This window comes from Pinus tabuliformis, chromosome 2_2 (assembly GCF_031772625.1).
Source record: "Pinus tabuliformis cultivar Carrire ecotype Pingquan chromosome 2_2, CPIR1, whole genome shotgun sequence".
NCBI classification, from domain to species: domain Eukaryota; kingdom Viridiplantae; phylum Streptophyta; class Pinopsida; order Pinales; family Pinaceae; genus Pinus; species Pinus tabuliformis.
In genome coordinates, this window is record NC_142300.1 from 504,900,040 (window position 1) to 504,923,238 (window position 23,199).

Genomic DNA, 23,199 nt, shown 5'->3' on the forward strand with positions numbered 1-23,199 from the left:
TGAAGAAGACTTTTCAAACATTTTTGTGAGAAAATTTAAAATTTTGTGGTAAAATTTAAAATTTCTCTTATCTCCTTAGCTAGGCTTGGCTCGAATCGACTATTGTTATCTCCTTGGCTCGAAGTCCCACCACCTGAACATTCTCTTCCAATGATTGATTAAGGTGTCGCTGTCAGGGTTCACACCCAGGAGGAAATCTTATTTTCTGAACCAACTGGCTTATATTATTATATGATATTTGGCAAGTTGGGCTCTAAATATTTGGTATTCAATGATTTGGGAAACTTTTGAGCAGACAGATCAATGTGCTTTGAGGAGTAATAGCCAAGACAGGTTTACCAGCTCTGCATTTACTGCTATTTTTTCTGTGAGGCAGATATTCCATAGTTTTTGCCTAAAACAAGTATGTGTTTTAGCTTTCTATTTGTTTTCTTAAAAAATAGCTCTTTGAAGATATGGTGTAGAAACTACAGGCAAAATTTTCATGTATGTTTTAGCTTCTGGATCCTCTTGAGTGCCATTCCTGCCTCCTCTGTAGCCTCCTCTATATCCACCTCACACACCTCCTTAGTTGTTCCTAGGGTCACCTCCTCAAATTGAAAATAATTTCTTTTGAATCATTTTTTGATTGTATGGAGGGCAGAACAGTTTTTCCTGGGGTTTTCGATTGTATGGATGGCACAAAAGTTGTTCCTAGGGTCACCTCCTCAACTCGAAAAAAATTTATTTTGAATCATTTTTCCATTGTATGGAGGGCACAACAATTTTCATTAGTATTAGTATTTGGAGGGTATTTCTCTGCCGAGGCATACCATCCCACTTTCTTTGGCTATCAAGGAGTTTTCCCTAATCAGTTCCTACCCTATAATCATCTTTGACATTGCTCGCATGCCCATCATAATTGAGAATGGGTAGATGAATTCAAAGGCACCTCCACTTCCCCTGAATTTCTTTTGTTGTTCGCACATCAAATTGAAGGTTTGAGGAGATGATTGATCAAGAGGGGGCACATGTACGCCTAGTACCAATTTTGGTGGAGATTAAGGAGGGGACCCTCCACTCTAAGTTTTTTGTAAAGTTATGATTATGCTTATGGCGTATCATATGAATCAATAGGGGAGAGGGATCCTTTGGGTAAAAAACCCTGACAAATTAGATCTCTTTTGTGGAGAGTAGAGTGAAGGTTAGCCATTTCGTTTGTGGATGGGAAAGATTTGTGATCGCACACACAGACATTTGAATTGCAGAGATGGAAGTAGAAGAGACAGGGACCATAGCAGAATGAGGAAAGTAGAAAAGGCACACAACAAGCGATATCATAGCAAAACGAGGAAAGTAGAAGAGACAGGGACCATAGCATCTTACTCCCACTCCAGGGAGGATCATTACATCCCATATTATACCCTACCAGATTCCCAGTCGTTGTAGATTTCATCATAACTTGTCATCTTAGGGTTAAAATTATATTGAAACACCCGTGACTATTGACCTTCCAAAAATCATATAAATTTTTTTCTTGGAACTTCTCCACTTGCTAAGATAGGGATGAAGGAAAAAATACTGGTTGTGGCTAAGCAGTGTACAGATATCTACACCGCAAACCAAAACTGGGTGAATCTAGCTAATCTTGCATTGCAAGACCTTGATAGGGGTATACCAATTTTATCAATAGGATACATATGTTTTTATATTTTTTTATTGTCTTAATCGTATGACGAAAACCAGAGTACAAGAATATGGGTTTCAATGCTTTGCAACTATTAAGTTCTTGAGGCTCAGTTGCGACTTGGGGAACTAGGAATATTTTCAGAAGAGTATATATATTCTTTTCAATCCATGTCCTTGCCTTGCAAGACCTTCAGAGAGGTATATAGATTCTTCTCAATGGAAAACAGTTGTCATTTGTGTGGTTGTTTATGATCTTGCCATTTATTCACGTATTTTTGTAATAGGTGATAAGTTGCAACCTCATTAAATGACACTTACACAGCTAGAATACACCAGTTCTACCTCTAGAGAGATAAAATCAAATGCATTCATCTCATTCCTTCGTGCTCTAGATACTGGTCCATTTTATACACATAATTGAAGGGAATATCCTTCGCTTTAACAAGTGAAATAGCCAGTAAACTGAACGCAGCAATGTCAAGATGAGTCCATATGTGCTACATTATTAGATTGACTTGGTAAACTGATATTTGGACCCTTGTTTAGATTGTTGGGGCTACCTTTAGTGTCTTTATTTTTGATTTTACAGACTTTAAACACATACCCAACCCATTTCCTTGTAAGCATTACTAAGCATAAGATGATAATATGAGGCATTTTCTTGGATCAGATTCCAGCTTAGTTATTTCCTCTGCTTTTGGGCATATGTAAAGTTAAGTGCATTTTAATGGAATGTGATTTCTTGTTTCTTTGTGTTAAGATATCTGCAAATTTCCTTGCTAACACTTTCACATCAAAGTAAGAGAAGTCCTTATAATGAAATGGGTATTTATCCCAGGAGTTTATTCTTGTGCATTCTCACACTTTCAAGGCTTACATATGTGCCATAAATCATAAACAAGAACCCAGACTTGGAAGAAAACTCAAAGTTTCTATTTAGCTACCTAACCCAATTTCAATTCAAGAGGTACACTCAATCAATAATAGCACTCAAAGGGTTATTGTTAATTTTAGGTATGTTCTGTGCTCAGAGAAAATTTACTCCAATTTTCCATATTAACTCAATATCAATTTGAGATTAGAAATCACACTTAACATGATAGTAAAATGCAGATATAACATAAACAGAAATTGCAGAAAACAAGCCAAGTCAAGAGGACACTAGATGTGGTGCTAGCTAGGGACAAACCCCAATGTGGGGAAAGCCTTGGTCAAATCTTCTTATGATCTTCAATAGTTCAGCAGAGAGATAGTAGAAATATACAAAATTGATATTTATGACAGCAGTAGAAAACCCTTGACGAGAGAAGTCAATGCTGGGAAAACTAGACAAAACCTTCTTCTGAAGTTCATCCATATTGCATCAATAGGATGCTCATCAAACTAAGCTGAACATGGTCAACCCTTGACCCAATACAGCTCCCAAAAACACTGATAACTGCTTGCTGCACTAGTTGTAAGTACTTTATGAGATATGGCATCAACATTCAATCGTCTTCCTTCACACAGTTACTAATGCATGACTTCGAGGTGCATCTCCACCATTGTCACGCTTTCAAGTCAATACCTTTGCTACTCGCTATGGCCTATGGCCTAGCCCAATAGCAAGTCTGGCCTCTAATATTCAGTCAGCAAATAATATCAATGCAGTAGTATAAGTCCTACAAGGACTTGACTCAATCTGAGTGTGCTGATCTGAACTTTGGTCTAGGAAAATTTTCATTAATATAATATGACTATAGGTTACCAACCTTATAAATAGTCCTCAGGAGCCGTTTCAATCACAATGTTGTCATCATCATGTTTCCACTAAAATGCTATGATGATCCTTCAAGTCTCGATATGCTATTAGGGCTTCTTCCCATCAACGGATTGGGGTATCTCATTGTTGTAGCTTAGGACCTCATCATAACTATGAAGCCTTCCTTTATAGTGGTTTATAGTTCCTCTAGAGAACATATTAGAGCCCTCCCTAACTCTTGGTTAGAACCTCTTTTGACAGCGTATAGGTCCTCCTCATAAGACAGTTGTAGAGACTTCTCCCTTCAACGCAGTCGGGCTTCAAGACTATGGCTAAGACGTGCTAGGTCTCCTTACTTGAACAACACCTAAAACACATCCTTTAGGACTATGTATTGAGTCTCTTTCTTATTGTGGATTAGGGGTTCATTTAAGCACCCTTTGACTGCGTATTAGTTGTGAATAGAAGAGTGCGGCTAGGGCTCTTTTGGAGCTTCCTTTGATAGTGTATGGAAGCCTCCTTACTGTGATGAAGAGCCTTCTTTTGGGACAATGAAGGAGCCTCTCTTCACTATGATTTAATCCCTTTAGGATAGCATATAAGGCTTGCAGCTAGGGCACATTTTACAATAACTAGGGCTCCTCCAAGGCTGCAGCTATGACTCTTCCTTTAAGACTGCGTTTAGGGAAGCATTAGCCCTCCCTTGATAGTAGATTAGTGCATAAATGAACAAGAACTTCAACTCCTAGTTTGGACTGCGGTTAGGGAATCATATCTCTATTAGGACAATGTATAGAATATTTCTTGACTATAGCTAGACTATCTCATTTCCTCTTGCGTCTAGGGCTTCATCATCTAAATCTCTCTTGCCAGCAAAACCCAAAACAAGTGGAGAGAGATCAAGAGTTAAGTGTGTGTACAAAATGACTTGAAAACATCTTCTATTTATAATAAAACGTTGAGGATAGATGGGGGTAATTTGGTTACTAGAATTCCTTGATGAATTGTTACATAACACAAATAAATTCATATCTCCATGAATAAACGTTGGAATCGGACGAGATTTTCTTGTTGTGCCACTGCTGCACTATGTCATGGCTATCCTGTTGTGCCACTGCTACACTATGTCATGGTTGTCCCATTGTGCCACTGCCACACAATGTCATGGCTATCCCATTGTTCTTTTCCATACCATAACAACACCATGAATTAGCTGCACTAAAGAATAGTTGTCCCATGTTGTACCATTGTGCCATTGTTGTCCCATTGTGCACTATATTCCATTGACCATTTTTTTCTCATTATTGTACCATATGCTACACCATACTGCACCAAGTTTCCTTTACTATCCCATTGTTGTATCATTGCAACACCATGTATCATTATTGTCCCACTGCTACACCATACATCTTGTTGTCCATACTGTTGCACCATTGTCGCACAATACATCTTGTTGTCATCGATAGTACTACTATGGTACCTCGATAGTAATACTATGGTCCCTAACCCCATTTCCCTAATCATTAATCAGATGAGAGGTACTTCCAATGAGTCTCAGACTGCATGGGTAGGATGCCTCGATAGGGGAACTGATCATCTGTCCCACATGAGAACTAATCATCCTGGCTCACAGGAGAATGAATCATCCTATCCCAAAGTCACGTCGGGGTATCATAGGGGAAGTCTAAGTTATTCACCCTGTACAAAGTGCACCATTAGGGGAGGGTGAGTCACCCTATGGTCATGTGTTGCTCCAGCAAGTACCCAAGCCCCCTAGATCTCCCAGAGCTCAATGCATGCAACATGCAGGACCCTTATACAAAGGTCTCTCAATGACTCCAAGTTGTTCAGGAAAGTCACAAATTTGACCTTTCCCCTGGGCTTTGACAAAATGTCTACGACCTGTATATCAATCTCAATGTGATGGAGCCTCCTCCCTCATCGACTTACCATGTCCTAGATAAGGTAGTATCTGATGTCTATCTACTAGAGCAATCATCGAATACACCATTCCTCAACAATCGAATCCCCCCTAGTTGTCACAGAGGATCATAGTGGTATTCATCATGTGTACAAATAGCACAGTGAAGAGCTTCCACAACCAAGCAGCTTCACATGATATCAAACTCGTAGCTATGTATTCGGTCTTGGTGGTGCTTATAGCAACCGACTTCTGCTTCTTGCTCATCCATGATATCGAACTAGAATCCAAAGAGAACTACCATTGATAAGTTCTCTAGTGATCCTCCCCATTTCCTGCCCAGTCAAGATTTGAATAATCATGTAGCTTCATATTTCAGGCAGTGTATCTCAATCCATGAGAGATTTTTCCCTGAAGATATCTCAGAAGACTCTTGGCACCAATCCAATGAGGCTCAACCAAATATGAGCTCACCATGCTAACTTCAAAACATACATACGAATGAAAGTTCATCAAGAACATCAATGCAAATGAGTTTATGAAACTTAGAGGCATTTCCCAAATCTGGTTCTGAAAGTTAAGATCCTCGAGGTAGTCATGGTCTTGCAACTTACCGTTCTACATTCGTAATCCAACTACCCCTTACTTTTGCAAGTGAGAGGGTTTGCACCTATCAGAAATAGGTCGTTCTTAGAAGGTGTCAGTATGAGAGGTCTATCATCCACAATATTCAAACAATGGTTTAGATTGGCTTCACTCTTAGTGAATCTCAACTTCATCTAACAATTATCAATCCTCTCATATCAAACCCGGGGTGATTTACTTCAAGCCATAGAGGTCTTTCTTCCACCTGCATACATGAGATTCCCGATGAATCTCAAACCCCTCGGGTTGTTCCAACCTGTCGATTTGTCATAGCACCGGATGTGCTCGAGCCACGAAATTTGGCGGAGAGTTGGAACACATGAGATCTCCAATACCCAGAAAGGGTTTGGGCAAATTCTAAACAGTTTAGGAGATTTTAAAATAATTAATATTTTTAATATGGAACCTAACTCTAAACTTAGGGAAATTAAAATATTAATGTGGATTAATATGAAACTATGTTAGAATGGTCCAAAAGACAAGGACCAAGCCAAATCTAATATTAGTCATTGATTAGGGACTGAATCTCAGTTGTTGATATGCCAACGAGAAAAGTATAAGATGAGGCTTGAGGGTCACTTGGAGAACACACCAGATGATCAATCATTCTATTCTCTAGAGTGAGGTTTGTGAAGAGAGATAGAATTAGTGATCAGGAGAGAAACTAAGGGGCATTTTAGTACAAAGAGATAGAGAGGCAGATATAGTGCTGGGAGAGTAGTAGAGCAGCGAGAGGAAGTGATGCAAGAGTAGCCAGTGCTCACACAGGGCCATGTAGAGGCAGTCAAGTGTTGCGCAGAGCACCAGAGAGGCCAACATATCTAACGCAAAGGCTGAAAGATCTAAAACAAGGCCTCCTAGGGCTGACACAGGCATATATAGGCTAACGCTGGGTCAACGCTGGGCAAGGAGAGGCTGATGCAATCTAGATTGGGTAGATGTTGGGGTTTCAGTGCAGTTTTGTGCTGAGGAGCTGCTAGAATGATTATTTGGGGTTTCAACCAGGAGATCTATTAGAAGCTATGAGGTATTACTGCTAAGGAAATTCTCTATTGGGTAGGCCAGTTTTTACACCTAGATTGTACTCTATTATTGCTTAATAAAAAATCCCTCAGATATTTGCACCGGTTTTCCCGCATTAGGTTTTTCTAGGGACATTGGTCCAAAAATAACAGTGTCATATGGTGTGTTTTTTTTTGTTTTTTTTAGTTGTTGATCTGTAATATGTTGAGCATGCACTAGTGTTTATTTTCAGTATTTACATTATAAATAAATTGTTAAGGAAAAGAACAAGTAGGTAGGAATAAATCAGATAAACTGCATGGAGAGTTTTTAACTAAGTAAACTTAGAAACTTCAACACAAGCCTATGAACCTGCTACATGAAGGGAATGGTCTCTTTGTAAGATTTTCCTTCAGTACATCTCAAACATGTACCTTCATGCTCCTTTTAAATTCAGGCATCCCAGTCACCATCTGACTCACATCCAGTAGGGCCCCACAATAAGTAGACCTCTGGTGCTATAGATGAGATGTGTCAACTAACATGGTCCCCAATGGACCATCCTACAACTTGGTACAAATTTCCAACACTGAACCCATGAGTAAAAGCATTTTTGAAAATTCTATTTTCAAACATGTACCTTTCCATCGACGAATGCCACCCTGAAACCTTTGACTTCCATTATCGAAATGGACACCAAGTTCTTCTTGCGATCATGTACATAAGAGATATTCCGTAAATGAATCGAGTTACCCTCATTCAATTTAGGGGTAACATTTCCTACACCATTTTCAGGATAGGTGGCGTTGACTCCAAGTATAATCCCACAATTGTTTCTTACCAAATTCGAGGGAGCACCCTTCTATTCGATGAAGTTCTTTGAAGCACTATAATCAATAAGCCAGCTTCCCACAAAATATAAAGGAGAGGGAAAATACAAGATAACACTTCTTTATCTTATCATAAACAACATTTGATTATTCATACCTGGGATTCCTTGCCTTCCTTGAAGAGTCGGTCGTTTCCTTGATGACCTGCATTATCTGTCATTCCTTTGATCATTGAAGATGTCCCTAGAATGATTGCTATCTTCATCAATAAATGTGTCCCTGCCATTTGTACACTCCTTTGCATAATGGTCGAACTTATTGTAAGCAAGGCTTCTGCCTTTCCTTTCACCTTGAGATCCGGACTTCCCACTGAAGTGATCTATATGTAGGCCATCAAAATCTTCCACCTCGCCATTCTGATGATATACTCTACTTCGACTTTACCCTTGGTGAATTTGAAGAGGGCTGAGGAATCCATGGATCCTTTTGTCCTTTCCCAACTATCTTCAGTGATTTCTCTTTCACTCATGACTGTTGCATATAGGACAAGGGATTTTCCTTTCATGACTGCATATACAATAAGGGATTTTTCTTTCATGACAGCAAGGGCATTCCATGTGTAGAGCACTTCTTCTAGGACAATGTTTAGGTCCCATCTCCATTAGGTAGTGTAGCAACTAGGTTTAGAGCATCTCCTCTCCTTAGACCTGTGGCTAGGGTTTCTGCCTTCATTTCCATGGCTGTGTATTACTGCTTCTTCATAGGGCAGCATTTATGGCTTCTCCATAGGGAAACGTTAGGGCTTCCTTCACTGTGCTAAATCTCCCTTCCCTCTGTTGAAGCCCCGAAAATCAGGTCGACAACAAGGGGGATACCCACCCAGTCCGGACCTTGGTTAGAAGCTCCTTATCCGTTTGGTATAACGGGTCCGACTGGGAATAATGGGACCAGTTTCCCAATCTAAGGGGTGTGTGTGTGTGTAGAGTTGGATGATGCTGATCTAGGAGTACTTAAAGCTAATTTAAGTCAAACTTCTAAACTAACTCTATGCTATTGTAATCTAATGAGAAACAACACATCTGATCTACGCTAACCCGGGGTGTATTTCTTCTATTATGCGATCTAAAGAGATTTCGAACAATAACTGGTAATAAAGATCATTCAGCTATCATAAGAATAGAAATCAATTAAGATAAACCACTCTTCATAAAAAGTTAAGCAAAACAGTTGTGAATAGCATATCGCATAATAAGTTATTCATATATCAAACATAAATAAATGACTCCACCATACAGAAGTGCCAAATGGTAACCCACACATTCATGCATTAACATATAAACAACTGAAAACTGTATATCACTTTAAGAATATAAGCAGAAATGTTCAAGAGATAAAAGTACCATTTATGACTAATCCTACCCATAAACTTCAAGCAAAAACGATTTATCTCTACTTGTTCTAACATCTACTAAGAGTACAAAAGTGCAACATCAGTAGCAGACATCAAATGCAAACATTGATAAATTTCGATCCATCCATTCATCAAAAACCCCCTCCGAGGGTGCAAAAGTGCATGTTCTGAGGACAAGTTTTTTGACAAATTTCTGGACCCTTCTCCAAATGCCTGAGAAGGGTTTAAATACTGCTAACAAATTAATCTTAATTACATAAATTTAGGACACGGTTTTTAAATGACCGCCCTTCTACTAAAGCAAATTTATTTCTAAAAATTGAATCTAATTTCTAACCATTTCTGTATTTGCTCCTTAGTGCTGTAAGCAATGCAACATTCGCCTGGGAAGAGTCAGCTGGTCGTCTTCTCCTTTCGTTTGAGCTACGAAAATAGAAATAACAAGCGCTATCACCGCTTTCTGGCAAACTAGAAGATATTTTTGAAAATCTTCCTCTGGCTTGGTGTATTCACTATGTGTATACTTGGTAATAACCCAAATTTCTCTCAAACTGATTGTGCTTTTTCTATTTCGGTTTTTCGGCGTTGCGAATGACTGAATAAGTTAGGGACTTTGCTCTCTGAACAATTTTTTGTATTGAAAACTTCCTTCGTTCTTTGTTCCAGGCTTTTCTGGTGCGTTTTCCCTCTTTAGCGCATTTTTCTTTTTGCTTTACCCAGTCTAAGCTTCAGGATCTTTTGTAAACATGCTGCTTTTGTGCGCCTTTGACTCTGAGTTTTGGATAGTATATTAACATCAGTATCTGTTGAGTGATACTCTAGAATCTGTGGTCTTGTTGCATGCGGCATCCATTTGTGAAGGCATCTCTTCTCTGTTCTCCAAGTATTGACGCTTTCCCCTTTTCCTTAGATGTTTCCTGCACATTGCTTTATGTTATTTGCTGTCTTACAGTTTACGCAAAGGAAAAGCGTAATGATGAAAAGATTGACATGAAAGCTTTAAGCTCTAATGAATGCATAATCATGACACCCATAATGAACTGACTCTTAGAAAAACACAACACAATCCTTCTTGCATACTTTGGCGTACAATCATTAATTTCTTTTAAGGCGCGTGCCCAATTTTGGTCTACAGACAGCTTTCCTTGAATACTGTGTCGAGGAAATTTTGTGATGGGTGATTTCTGCGACTCGCATCGCAGTATCGAGGATCGCGTCGTCAAGATGTGTCATCGCAGGAATTGATGATCACATTCATCGCAGATCGCAACATCGCAGATCGCAATATCGCAGATCGCGAATCGCAAATCGCACTTAGTCATCCAATCATTGTGTGTTGCTTATGCGATGTTGCGATATGCGATGTCGTATATCGGCCGTTGGTGATTCCTTAAGTTTTTCATTTAAGAGTGCTTCACAATATATGTGATGCGATGAATTTCGCGTCGCTTCTTCGCAGCTTATTATGCGCATAGGAAAACGTTTCACTCTCTTCTCGCGATGCGATACAGCTTTAGGGTGTTAAAATAAAAAAAATTTGATAAAATGGTTTTTTGGATTTTTTATTAAGGGTCCCCATTTTCTTGGTGTTATTGCTAATACCAAACAAAGAGGGGGGTTGTTGGTGACCACAACAATGGCGATTCACTGTGAAGAACCAGTTATCTCTACTTTTCTATTGAATTTTAACTTCCGAAGCAGAAAAAAATTTCATATGTCTAAATTTTGTTATGGACAGATAGAGTACATTACGCCTTATCCTATCAATGATATTTTGTCTCAACCTTTTCATATTCCAATCGTTTGTTTCCTCAGGCTTAGTCCTTGTATTCACACCAGACATTACTTGGTTTTTTAAAGATAAAATAAGGTCTTCTCTGTGTGCTGGCTTTTAAAATATGCTCATTTGTCGTAGGTAGAGCCTCTGCTGCCCGCAAGCGTCCATAGCCTCGATAGGGTTACCTGTTACCCAGCAATGATCCTTTATCTTGCTTAAGGCTATTTACAACTTTTCAGAGAAAAACCCTTTTTGACACTTTTTCCTTTTTTATTCTCTAAAGAACAATGTCTTTGTTTGGTGGCCAAATTATGACACAGTCATTCACTTTATTTACACTTTTGCTAAACAAGCTGGCTCGTGATGAGACCCCTTGTCTTTTGATTGCAACAATCTTGAGTCGTTGCCCTGTTTTGGTCGACAATATTGGCAAAGTCAGCAAGTTATAATATATGTGATCATGATAAGCCGGCTCGTGATGAGACCTCTTATTCTTTGAGATTTAGTGTTTTCTCGGATTGTTCCTCTGAATGCTGCGATTTCCTTTAGCAGGGAGGAAGTCATTATTTTTCCTTAATAAAGCTCTGGACGACAATATTAGAGTTTGAAAATAGCAATTTTACAGAGAATATTTATTTTATTATTGATACCTTTCATTGTGCTGATATAAAACAATTTTTTACCAAAGGTTGCTTTCATCAAATTTTTGAAGTTGAAACTAGTATCATATTTAGGCTAAAGTTAACTCTACCTGTCAATAATAAAGATCAGACTTTTCGAAAAATTTTGCTACTTGTACAAGCGAAAAGCTCAAAATCTGATAGAGAATTGGTGTTTTTTTCACGAACCCCTATAGTAACCATCTACAACTGGTTTTATTTACAAGAAAGAGAAAAACAAATAAAAACTAAAACCACAAAATAGAAGAGTGATCTTCTATGGAAAATATATTTTAAGGATCTGTCCATTAACAGGCAAAGAATCCCTTCTACCTGCTAAATCCTGCAACACAAACGTTGATGGGCCTATGACTTCTACAATCTGAAAAGGACCAAGCCACATTTTCTGAAATTTTGTATGTTTGCCCTTTTCTTCATGAGCCTTATCCCACTTCAAAACTAAATCTCCCATCTGAAAATTCTTTCTGGTCATTATGCTTGTGTCAAAAGAGGATTTTATCAGCGCTTGGTGATGAGCAAGGGTTTTCTTAGCTTGTTCTCGTCGTTCTTCTAATTTAATTATTTCCATTTGTCTTAGTTGTATGGAGGAAGTAGATACCTCATCGATATGTTTTACTAAAGACAAAGAGGGGATGACTAAGTGAGTTGGAAGAACCACTTCTTTCCCATAAACTAAATTAAAGGGAAAAGTGTCGATTGAAGCTTTCTTCGTTATTCTATCTGCCCATAAATCATTTACCAACGCTTTGTGCCAATTCTTTTGGTTCTGGTCAACTGTTCTTTTAATAATCCTTATCAGGTTTTTATTTGTCGATTCAGCCAATCCATTACCTTGCGGATAGTAGTTGGCCGAATATTTCAGTTTGAACCCTCTTTTGAGTGCAAACTCAGTCATTGTATTTCCAGAAAAGTATGAGGCGTTATCAAACATTAAGGCCGTTGGCAATCCAAACCTAGTGATTATAAATTGATCTATGAATTTGATAATGTTTTCAGAATTAGCTGTCTTGAGAGGAACTGCTTCTACCCATTTAGTAAAATAATCTGTTGCTGTGAGGATGTACCTATGTTGCTTACAAGAGTGAGGAACGATCTCACCTATTATGTCCAAGCCCCACTGACTGAATGGTTGCTCGATGTTTACCGGCTGTAGTGGCATGGACGGTTTCTTTTGTTTCCCTGCAGCAGTCTGGCAGACTTGGCATTTCCTCACGTAACTGTGTGAGTCTTTGAACAGTGTGGACCAATAATATCCTGCATGTAAGATTTTATGTGCAATAGCATCTCCAGCATAGTGTCCGCCCGCTGGTCCATCGTGGAGTTCGTGCAAAACCTTTTCGGCTTCAGTTTTCTCAAGACACCTAAGAAGCACAGAATCGTAATTCCTTTTAAACAGAACATTATTTATGAGCTGGTATTGTTTAGCTTTCAATCTCAGAGCTCTTTTCTTGGTGTGATCCAGGTGTGATGGAGCATACCCGTTCTTAAGATAACAAATGATGTCAGCATATAATGATTCTGCATCGTTTAGGCTTACCTCATACGTATGTACCTCTTTAGATGAATTCTCAGGAATTTGCGATGCTCCAGCCAACATTTTGCAAAAGCCTTGACCTCTTACAATGTTTGCTGGTTTGATCTCAAGATCATATTCTTGTAAAGCGGTGATCCAATTTGCTCTTTTTTCACCCACATCCTTCTGTATTAGAAGATTTCTTACCGCTGGCAACGGTACTATGACCTTAGTATGGGCTTTAAGTAAGAAAGGTCTGAAATATTTGATCGCTTTGAAAACAGCATATGCCTGTTTCTCCACGTCTGAATAGTTGAGTTCAACACCTTGTAAATTCAAGCTAAAAAATGCAATTGGAGCTTCCGCTTTCTCTTGATTTGCTTGAGTTAGAATTGCGGCATATGATTTCTCTGAGGAAAATGTGTATAAGATAAAAGATTCTGAAAAATTCAGGGTTGCTAAAGATGGAGTGTTAATGATAGCTTGTTTGATCAGGTTGAATGCTTCATGCTCATCTTGACCCCATTTAAAATTTGAATTCGTTTTAATCATGTTTTGCAAAGGAGAAACAATACGTGAAAAATCTGGGACAAATCTCTTCACAAAATTGATTTGACTAAGGAAAGATTGCATGGCTTTTTTGTTATGAGGCATGGATATTTCAGAAATTTCTTTGATTCTGTCAGGTTCAATGTGAATACCAGATTTTGACACTATGAATCCTAGAAGTTTTCCTTCACTTAATGCGAAAAAAGATTTCTTTGGGTTAAGTGAAATCCCATACCTTAAACATCGTTGAAAGATTTGTTTCAAGTCTTTGAGATGGTCGCTTCACTTCTTGGAGTACACTGTTATATCATTCAGGTAAATCACTACAGATTTATTGACTAAACCTTTGAATGCGATGTCCATGGCTCTCTGAAATGTAGCGTTGGCATTGATCAAACCAAATGGCATCTTCCGATATGCGTATGTGCCCCATTTAGTTCGGAATGTGGTTTTTAACTGATCATTGGGATGTACCAGCACTTGATTGTATCCTGAAAATCCATCCAAAAAAGATATTAATTCTGAGCCTGCTACTGCCTGTAATATCTGCTCCATAGGTGGGAGGGGAAAATTGTGTTTTTGACAGGCTTTGTTGAGATTCTGAAAATCGATACAGATTCTAATATCTCCGTTTTTCTTTCTAACGGGTACCATATTGGAGACCCATTTGGAATGTCTGACGGGGAAAATTATTCTGGCTCTTAATAACTTATTTAGCTCAATTTTTATCTGATTTTCTAAATTGGGGTGGATTTTTCTGAGCTTCTGCTGGACAGGTTTTTCATTGTCAATCATAGGGATAGTATGTTGAATGATAGAAGTGTCGTATGTCTTCACCTCATCGTAATTCCAGGAAAAAACATTTTTGTATTGTCTCAAAAGATGGATATACGCTAATTTTTCTTCAGGGGCTAGGCCGTGGCCTAGATTAACGTTTTGTGGTTTATCATTGGTTCCTAGGTTTACTAATTCGTAGTTCATAGTCGAACTGTAGAGCTTAGAATTGGTAGACCTTTTAAACCGACTTTTCAAATCATATAAGTCTTATAACTTAACCACCGATTTAGGTATAGCATTATCAGTGCTATTTTTTTGTATTTGTCGATCATGATGGTCTTCGTCAATTATTTGATTGGAGTAGGATCCTTCAGAAGTGAGGAAATTTACAATGTCAGGATCGTCATTGAATACTCTCCAGTTTGTAATGTTGTCAGGGATGGACGGCCTAAAGATTAATTCTATTGAGAATCTATCTAGACTAAAATCTTCAGAGGGAATAAGTCTAGAGGCTACGTTAGCTAACAGGTCTGCGCTCGCATTTTGGAGCCTTGGGATTGACGAAATATTGAATGCTATGAAATGTGTAGTCAGATCTTGTACTAAAGATTGATAGTGTTTCAAATGACCTGATAGGAAATGTATGGTGTTACGTACCTATTTGACGACAATCTCAGAGTCTCGAAAGACTTGAAGGTACTTAACGTTCAACCCGATTGCTTTGTATAGGCCTTGCACCAAGGCCTCCTATTCCGCTGTATTGTTTGTGCAATCGAATTCAAGTCTGCACGTAAGCATGGTCTTATTTACCTCTGGGCTAATCAGAACGCATCATGCTCCTGCTCCCTCGTTAGATTTAGAACCATCAAAATATAATTTCCAAAACAAAGATGTATTTACAGGTTTATCTAAAAAATTAACACACTTTGAATTATCAGTTTGGGAAAAATTTTCGACTTGGGACAAAACTAAATTTTCTAAGTAAGGTGAGGTATGAGCATTGAAATTGCCGAGGAAAGAATCTACCGAGTAATTGCCTATGATACTGCTGTTGTATGCTATTGCTTCATTTTCTCCCTCCAATTCCGTTACTATGTACTTCTGGTGTAACTGTCGTTCAACCTTTATTTGATTCGGTTTACCATTGTAGGGTAACCACATGTGTGACCAGTCGGTTGAGAAGTATCCATGGAGTTTTTCAGACCAATCCCTGCTAAGAATCAAGCCATAGAATTCTGGGACATCATCTACTAGAATGTCAATAACCCGACACACCTTCGGGTTAGACGACAATCTTATGGTCACTTGATTAAGTTCACCAATCACTTCGACTTGAGATCGATCAAGCTGAACTATGCGCACTGCGGATTTTTGTGGTTGAACATTCAACTTGGCACATATTGATCTGGGTAAAATATTCGTTGAAGCACCAGAATCTACCAAACAATTGTGCACATTTTTATTGAAAATTTCATAAGTGAGAAGAAAAGGGGGAGTGTGAGACCTTGATCTTCCTCCAATAAAGGCGATGTCATTTGGGTCAACCTTATTGATCGTGTTGGTTGGAGGTCTTCCCATGTTGTGGGAAGCTACAGCTGTAGGCAAAGATGTAGTAGGCACGGCATGTAATTCTTTCATCATTATCTTCTGTTGATGTTTCAATTTTCTCAATTCATAAAGAGTGATATTAGCCCTAGTCTTTTTCATGTCATCAATAATATTGTACTCCATTTCATCTGACACAATCAGTGTTCTTGATGGAGGTGTTTGATCTGATTGGACTGGGCTAGATTGATTCGCTTTAGCGGTCGTTTTCTTTGTTGCGACTTTATCTTTTGCTGCAGGGCTTGCGCCCTTCTACTTAGGGGTAGTTTGGGGAGGATCAAGTTGATTTTTGCTTTGTGTGCTAACCGGAAATGCTTCTTGATCTTCCTCTTGCGGGAGGATGAAATCCCACATTCCTTGTAGTTCCACAACTTCTTCGTCATCGGTTTGCCCTTCAGTGGTATTCTCTTCTTCTTCCTCTTCTTCAGATTCGACGTTTGAGATAGCGTTGGGTGGTTTCACATCCATTGAAGGACTTCTTTTAAAAGCTCTGTAGGGCTTTTTTGAAGAAGTTTTTGCTACTTGTTTTTTTATGTCAATCATCTCATTGGACATGGTTTTTAACACTTTTTGTAATCCTTCCAAATTGAAAGGGTCTTTCGTTTGTTTCTTCTTGGGGTCTTCCTTGAAGGAGACTTTCTTAGATTTGCGTTCCTCTATCGCAGATCTTTTTTCCAGGGCTACTACGCGTTTCTCTACTGCTATCGCCTCTGTCAAGTTTTCAACTAAGGTTATCTTATTTGCCCTATCCACGAAGATTGCCAAGTTTGATGGTAAGGTCGTAATATACCATTCACATCTTACTTCTTCGCTGGGTTGGGAAGCAGCGGGAATTTTGTTGAGGATTTTATTGAACCGTAAATTGAAATCTTTGATGGGTTCTCTAGCCTCGGCTTTAAGATTGGATAGATCATTGATTAACGTCACTGTTGATCTGTCATCACCAAACTTGGTAAGGAATTGACTTTGAAAAATGTCCCAACTTTTGATAGACCCGGAAGGTAATGAAAAGTACCATGACCTGGCTGTTCCTTGCATTGTATAGAGAAAAAGCCGGACGACAGCATAATCGTTGGTTACTCCATTGAGATTGACAGAAAGCATGAAATTATTAATATGCTCTTCAGCTAGCATGCCTGCTTCTGGATTGAATTTGGGTAGCCATTTCTCAGGATGGGCCGGTATTTGGCTCAGGGGTGGAGGCATTAAAACTGCCCCAGGATTGTTCCATGGAGACTGGGCCATCACTGAGCTGCTAGTAAATGAAAGTGCAGAGGATGATCCCTGATGCTGGGAAGATGAAGATATTATGATCTTTGATGATTGAAGAGGAGGGGTTGTGGAAGATGGATGAGTGATTTGGAATGAAGATGTGGGTGACTGACTTCGTGGTGAGGGAGTTGAAATGGCCGATGTAGATGAAAGAGTCTCACTGTCAAACTCTGGAGGTGTTTTCCTTGCTCTTTTCCTGGTGGGGAGAGGGAATTCAGTTGGCTGGATGCCAAATTTTTCACTCTTTAATTTGGTCAGGGGATGAGCAGGATTATACTGCGAAGTCACGCTGCTTTGAGATTTATTAGACCTCTGTGTAAAGATAGAAAATCCCTAGAGTTTGCAAATGAGAGTTTGAACTTCAGGGGGTTCAATGGTAAATTGGTCTGAAATATTAGGGTATGTAGCAGCGGTTGATACTCGAGCGACTTCTGACTCTGGATTTAAACGTACTGGGGAAGTCGGGGGAGTTGATGAGGGCGATTTACTCTCAGAATGGTATTTAGATTTTGATTTAGGTGCCATTCATAGTTCAGGCCCTCCTTCTAGTGCTAAATATGTTGAAGCCCTGAAAATCGGGTCGACAACAAGGGGGATACCCACCCGGTCCGGACCTTGGTTGGCAGCTCCTTATCCGTTTGGTATAGCGGGTCCGACTGGGGATAATGGGACTAGTTTCCCAATCTAAGGGGTGTGTGTGTGTGTAGAGTTGGATGATGCTGATCTAGGAGTACTTAAAGCTAATTTAAGTCAAACTTCTAAACTAACTCTATGCTATTGTAATCTAATGAGAAACAACACATCTGATCTATGCTAACCCGGGGTGTATTTCTTCTATTATGCCATCTAAAGAGATTTCGAACAATAACTAGTAATAAAGATCATTCAGCTATCATAAGAATAGAAATCAATTAAGATAAACCACTCTGCATAAAAAGTTAAGCAAAACAGTTGTGAACAGCATATCGCATAATAAGTTATTCATATATCAAACATAAATAAATGACTCCACCGTACAGAAGTGCCAAATGGTAACCCACACATTCATGCATTAACATATAAACAACTGAAAATTGTATATCACTTTAAGAATATAAGCAGAAATGGTCAAGAGATAAAAGTACCATTTATGACTAATCCTACCCATAAACTTCAAGCAAAAATGATTTATCTCTACTTGTTCTAATATCTACTAAGAGTACAAAAGTGCAACATCAATAGCAGACATCAAATGCAAACATTGATAAATCTCGATCCATCCATTCATCAAAAACCCCCTCCGAGGGTGCAAAAGTGCATGCTCTGAGGACAAGTTTTTTGACAAATTTCTGGACCCTTCTCCAAATGCCTGAGAAGGGTTTAAATACTGCTAACTAATTAATCTTAATTACATAAATTTAGGACACGGTTTTTAAATGACCACCCTTCTACTAAAGCAAATTTATTTATAAAAATTGAATCTAATTTCTAACCGTTTTTGTATTTGCTCCTTAGTGCTGTAATCAATGCAACATTCGCCTGGGAAGAGTCGGCTGGTCGTCTTCTCCTTTCGTTTGAGCTACGAAAATAGAAATAACAAGCGCTGGCACCGCTTTTTGGCAAACTAGAAGATATTTTCGAAAATCTTCCTCTGGCTTGGTGTATTCACTGTGTGTATACTTGGTAATAACCCAAATTTCTCTCAATCTGATTATGCTTTTGCTATTTTGGTTTTTTAGCCTTGCGAATGACTGAATAAGTTAGGGACTTTGCTCTCTGAAGAATTTTATGTATTGAAAACTGCCTCCGTTCTTTATTCCAGGCTTTTCTGGTGCGTTTTCCCTCTTTAGCGCCTTTTTCTTTTTGCTTTACCCAGTCTAAGCTTCAAGATCTTTTGTAAACATGCTGCTTTTGTGTGCCTTTGACTCTGAGTTTTGGATAGTCTATTGATATCAGTATCTGTTGAGTGATACTCTGGAATCTGTGGTCCTGTTGCATGCAGCATCCGTTTGTGAAGGCATCTCTTCTCTGTTCTCTGAGTATTGACGCTTTCCCCTTTTCCTTAGATGTTTCCTGCACATTGCTTTATGTTAATTGCTATCTTACAGTTTACGCAAAGGAAAAGAGTAATGATGAAAAGATTGACATGAAAGCTTTAAGCTCTAATGAATGCATAATCATGACACCCATAATGAACTGACTCTTCGAAAAACACAACACAATCCTTCTTGGATACTTTGGCGTACAATCATTAATTTCTTTTAAGGCGCGCGCCCAATTTTGGTCTACAGACAGCTTTCCTTGAATACTGTGTCAAGGAAATTTTGCGATGGGTGATTTCTACGACTCGCATCGCAGTATCGAGGATCGCGTCGTCAAGATGTGTCATCGTAGGAATTGATGATCGCATTCATCACAGATCGCAACATCGTAGATGCAATATCGCAGATCGCGAATCGCAAATCGCGTTTAGTCATCCAATCATTGTGTGCTGCTTATGTGATGTTGCGATATGCGACGTCGCATATCGGCCGTCGGCGATTCCTTAAGCTTTTGATTTAAGAGCGCTTCACAATATATGCGATGCGATGAATTTCGGATCGCTTCTTTGTAGCTTATTATGCGCATAGGAAAACGTTTCACTCTCTTCTCGCGATGCGATACAACTTTAGGGAGTTAAAATACAAAAAATTTGATAAAATGTTTTTTTGGATTTTTTATTAAGGCTCCCCATTTGCTTGGTGTTATTGCTAATACCAAAAAAAGAGGGGGGTTGTTGGTGACCACAACACCCTCCCACATATAGGGCTTCTTCATTAGTGTAGTGTAGAGCCTAGGGCACTCCCTCTAGACCAGTGTTATAGCTGGTCACTTTTGATGATGGTGATCCTCTTGAGCATTCATCCTCCACACTAGAAAATCCATATATTGGATTAGGTATAGAGGAGGAGAATGATGGATGAAACAACAATGGTAATACACAAATTCTAATGATTATGGCATCGAGGAGGACTACTGATAGTCATCGGCTATGAGAATCTTCCATCTTTGGTTCTAGTGTCCACGCTACTTTTTATTTTCCATTGGCATTCCAATCTATAGTAGTATTGAATCAATATCTATGTAGTATGTTTTCTACATTCTGATTCTTATGACTTAATGAGAAGACCACAGTTTGTGGTTTTAACTTCTTGTGTTTTCCATTTGATCATCATTGATGTAGTACTAGTAAGTACTAGTTGTATGATTGAATTTGTATCATGTAAATGTTCTAGTTTCTAAATTCTAAAATAATTGAAATCCTTATTGTCATGTTTTTAGAGTCGATGTGTCTTGTCTCACATATGAGAGATGAAACACTTTGTATTACCTTAGATTGGCTATTTATTTGGTATTTTCCACTGTAAATGGGTTTTTGTTATTTTGTTTCTTCATGTTGTTCATGTGTTGTAGGTGTAAAATTTCTTTGCTAACAAAATTCAGAGTTGATTTTCCTCCCAAACAAATTATTGTTTGTGTGTGGATTTTTTGATTTGTTGATCTTATATGTCTTGCCATAATATTACAAGTGTCCACAATGAATTAAACTCTGTGATTTCTTGTTGTGGTTGCACATTCTCTAAGCATGCTCCTATTTGGATCATAGGAAAATCAAGGTTATGGTCTTGAATACCAACATGATTGAGACAATAACAAGATGGCATCTCATTTTCAGCTTTAAAGGTTTTAGTTAAGTTGTTGATTTCTCCATTTATCTTGGCTTACAATTTTTTGGACCAAGAACCAATAATGTATGTCTAACAATAGACCTTAGGCATCACAAAGGACACACCTCTAGTCATGTGATGGTCTGATAATTGATGTCAAAGAATTTTTAAACTCTAGTATCAGTTGTAGTTGCTTTAGTTTCTTAAATAGTTTCTTCTCCTGTGATTGGGTGCATAGTTATACTTATCTATTGATCTAATTTTGTCAAAATTTGGGTTCAAAAACTATCTCGAAATCATGTCTGGAGGGATTTGAAGATAGTGGTCACTATAAAGGTAAGTTATTAATGGTAGATGTTGCCCATATTTTAGAAATTTTCATATAAATCCTGACAGAAGCTTTGTATCCTAAATTGAGTGGGGCTTTAGATTGAGAGACTTGGGGATCATAAACAAAGCATTGGGAGAGAAATTATCTTGGGATTGACTTCAGGTTAGAGATGAACTCTAGAAACAAATATGGGATATGAAATATGGCCACTCTTCTCAATCAAAAAAGTTGCAAGCAATCGAGCATCCTCTAAGATCTTCCATATGAAATTTCCCACAAGCCAACTAGACCTTAATTCAAAGTCATGTTTTTTGAGAGACCTGGAATGGTCCCACTAGTGACTACATTATTCTCAAAAGATTCTTGGCAATAGATTCCACAATTGAGGGATTGTTAATCTTAGATATTTAATAAAATTTACTTCAAAGCATCTTACTGTAGAAGAATTTTGGAAACTGATTCAATCCCCTAGGCTATGGAAGGAATGGAAAATAGTTGAATATTAGCCATCACATCCATCTTTCTCTCCCTGGCCTATTTTAGCTCATGATCTTCAAAAATGAAAAATATTCAATGCTCAGGATGAAGACAAACTCTGGTGAGCATCTCAAACCAAATGGATGTTTACTCTCAAGGAATCCTACTCTCTTATATTTGGTCATCAAGACATCCACTAGGATTCCATTTGGAATAAAATCTAGATGAATGGTGTTTTCCCATGGTCCTCAATTCCTTTGGCTAGTTGGATGATGTAAGATCCTCACATGGGATCAAATAAGGAAAAATGGATTTTAGGGCCACTGACATTGTACTTTATGTTGGAATTATGAGTATTCTATGGAGCATCTATTTAATGTATGTCCTTCCATTGAACATATTTGGATATATATTTGACTACCTTTTGGATCCTTGTATTGTAACTTCAACAACTGTTTATACTTGTACTCTCTCATAGATCTAGTATATTCAATAGTCCAGTTAAAAATAGATAGTGGATTATTTCCCTTAGTTTTGTCATGTCAATGCTTTGGAAAGAAAGGAAAAACCAAATATTTAGGCAAAATAAAGAAAGGACAAAGTCACGGTCTACATCGAAGTGCAACATGGCGGTTACACTACTACTCAAACTCACAATGAAATGCTGAGGTGCCAAGTGTATTACCATGAAATTTTACATCTCCCTTGCTTTCAGTGTCTGTGAAAATAGGATTAGCTTATTAAACTGTATTTCTGTGACCTCAAAAGTGTTTTCAAGATTTAAATTATCAGCGAGGAAAGCATGATCTTCATCATACTTTTCATATGGTTGATTTTCTTCCCCTACCTTTTCATGTTGTATATGTACTTGTATGTTTCTTTGGTAGATATTTCTCCTCCATGAGAAAGACCGCCCCAAAAATGCCTATCTGCCCTCTTAGACAAAGCAATATCTGCGTGATAGAGATAAGATCTGTAATTTTCCCATTTGACATTGAGCTCCATCAAATGAGCCAAATTTTCAGCATGTGGCCAACTGGAAGAGGAGGAAATGACATATTGTTGGCAACCAATATCAGCAAGAGTGAACAGCTCATGCCCGTGAAGAAAATGGATGATTAGGGGAGGAAGAATGTGATTCCCAGCCAATCCAATGTTTTCATCAAGGCCAATGCAAATTATGTCACCACGTCTAAACATCCATATTATATATCCCTGTATCCAAGGCTTAGATTTCATCAAGGTATTCCAAATGAAAGACACATTATTCTTAATCAGAGCCCCAACTAGGATCCAGTTTTCCAAGGTAGCATG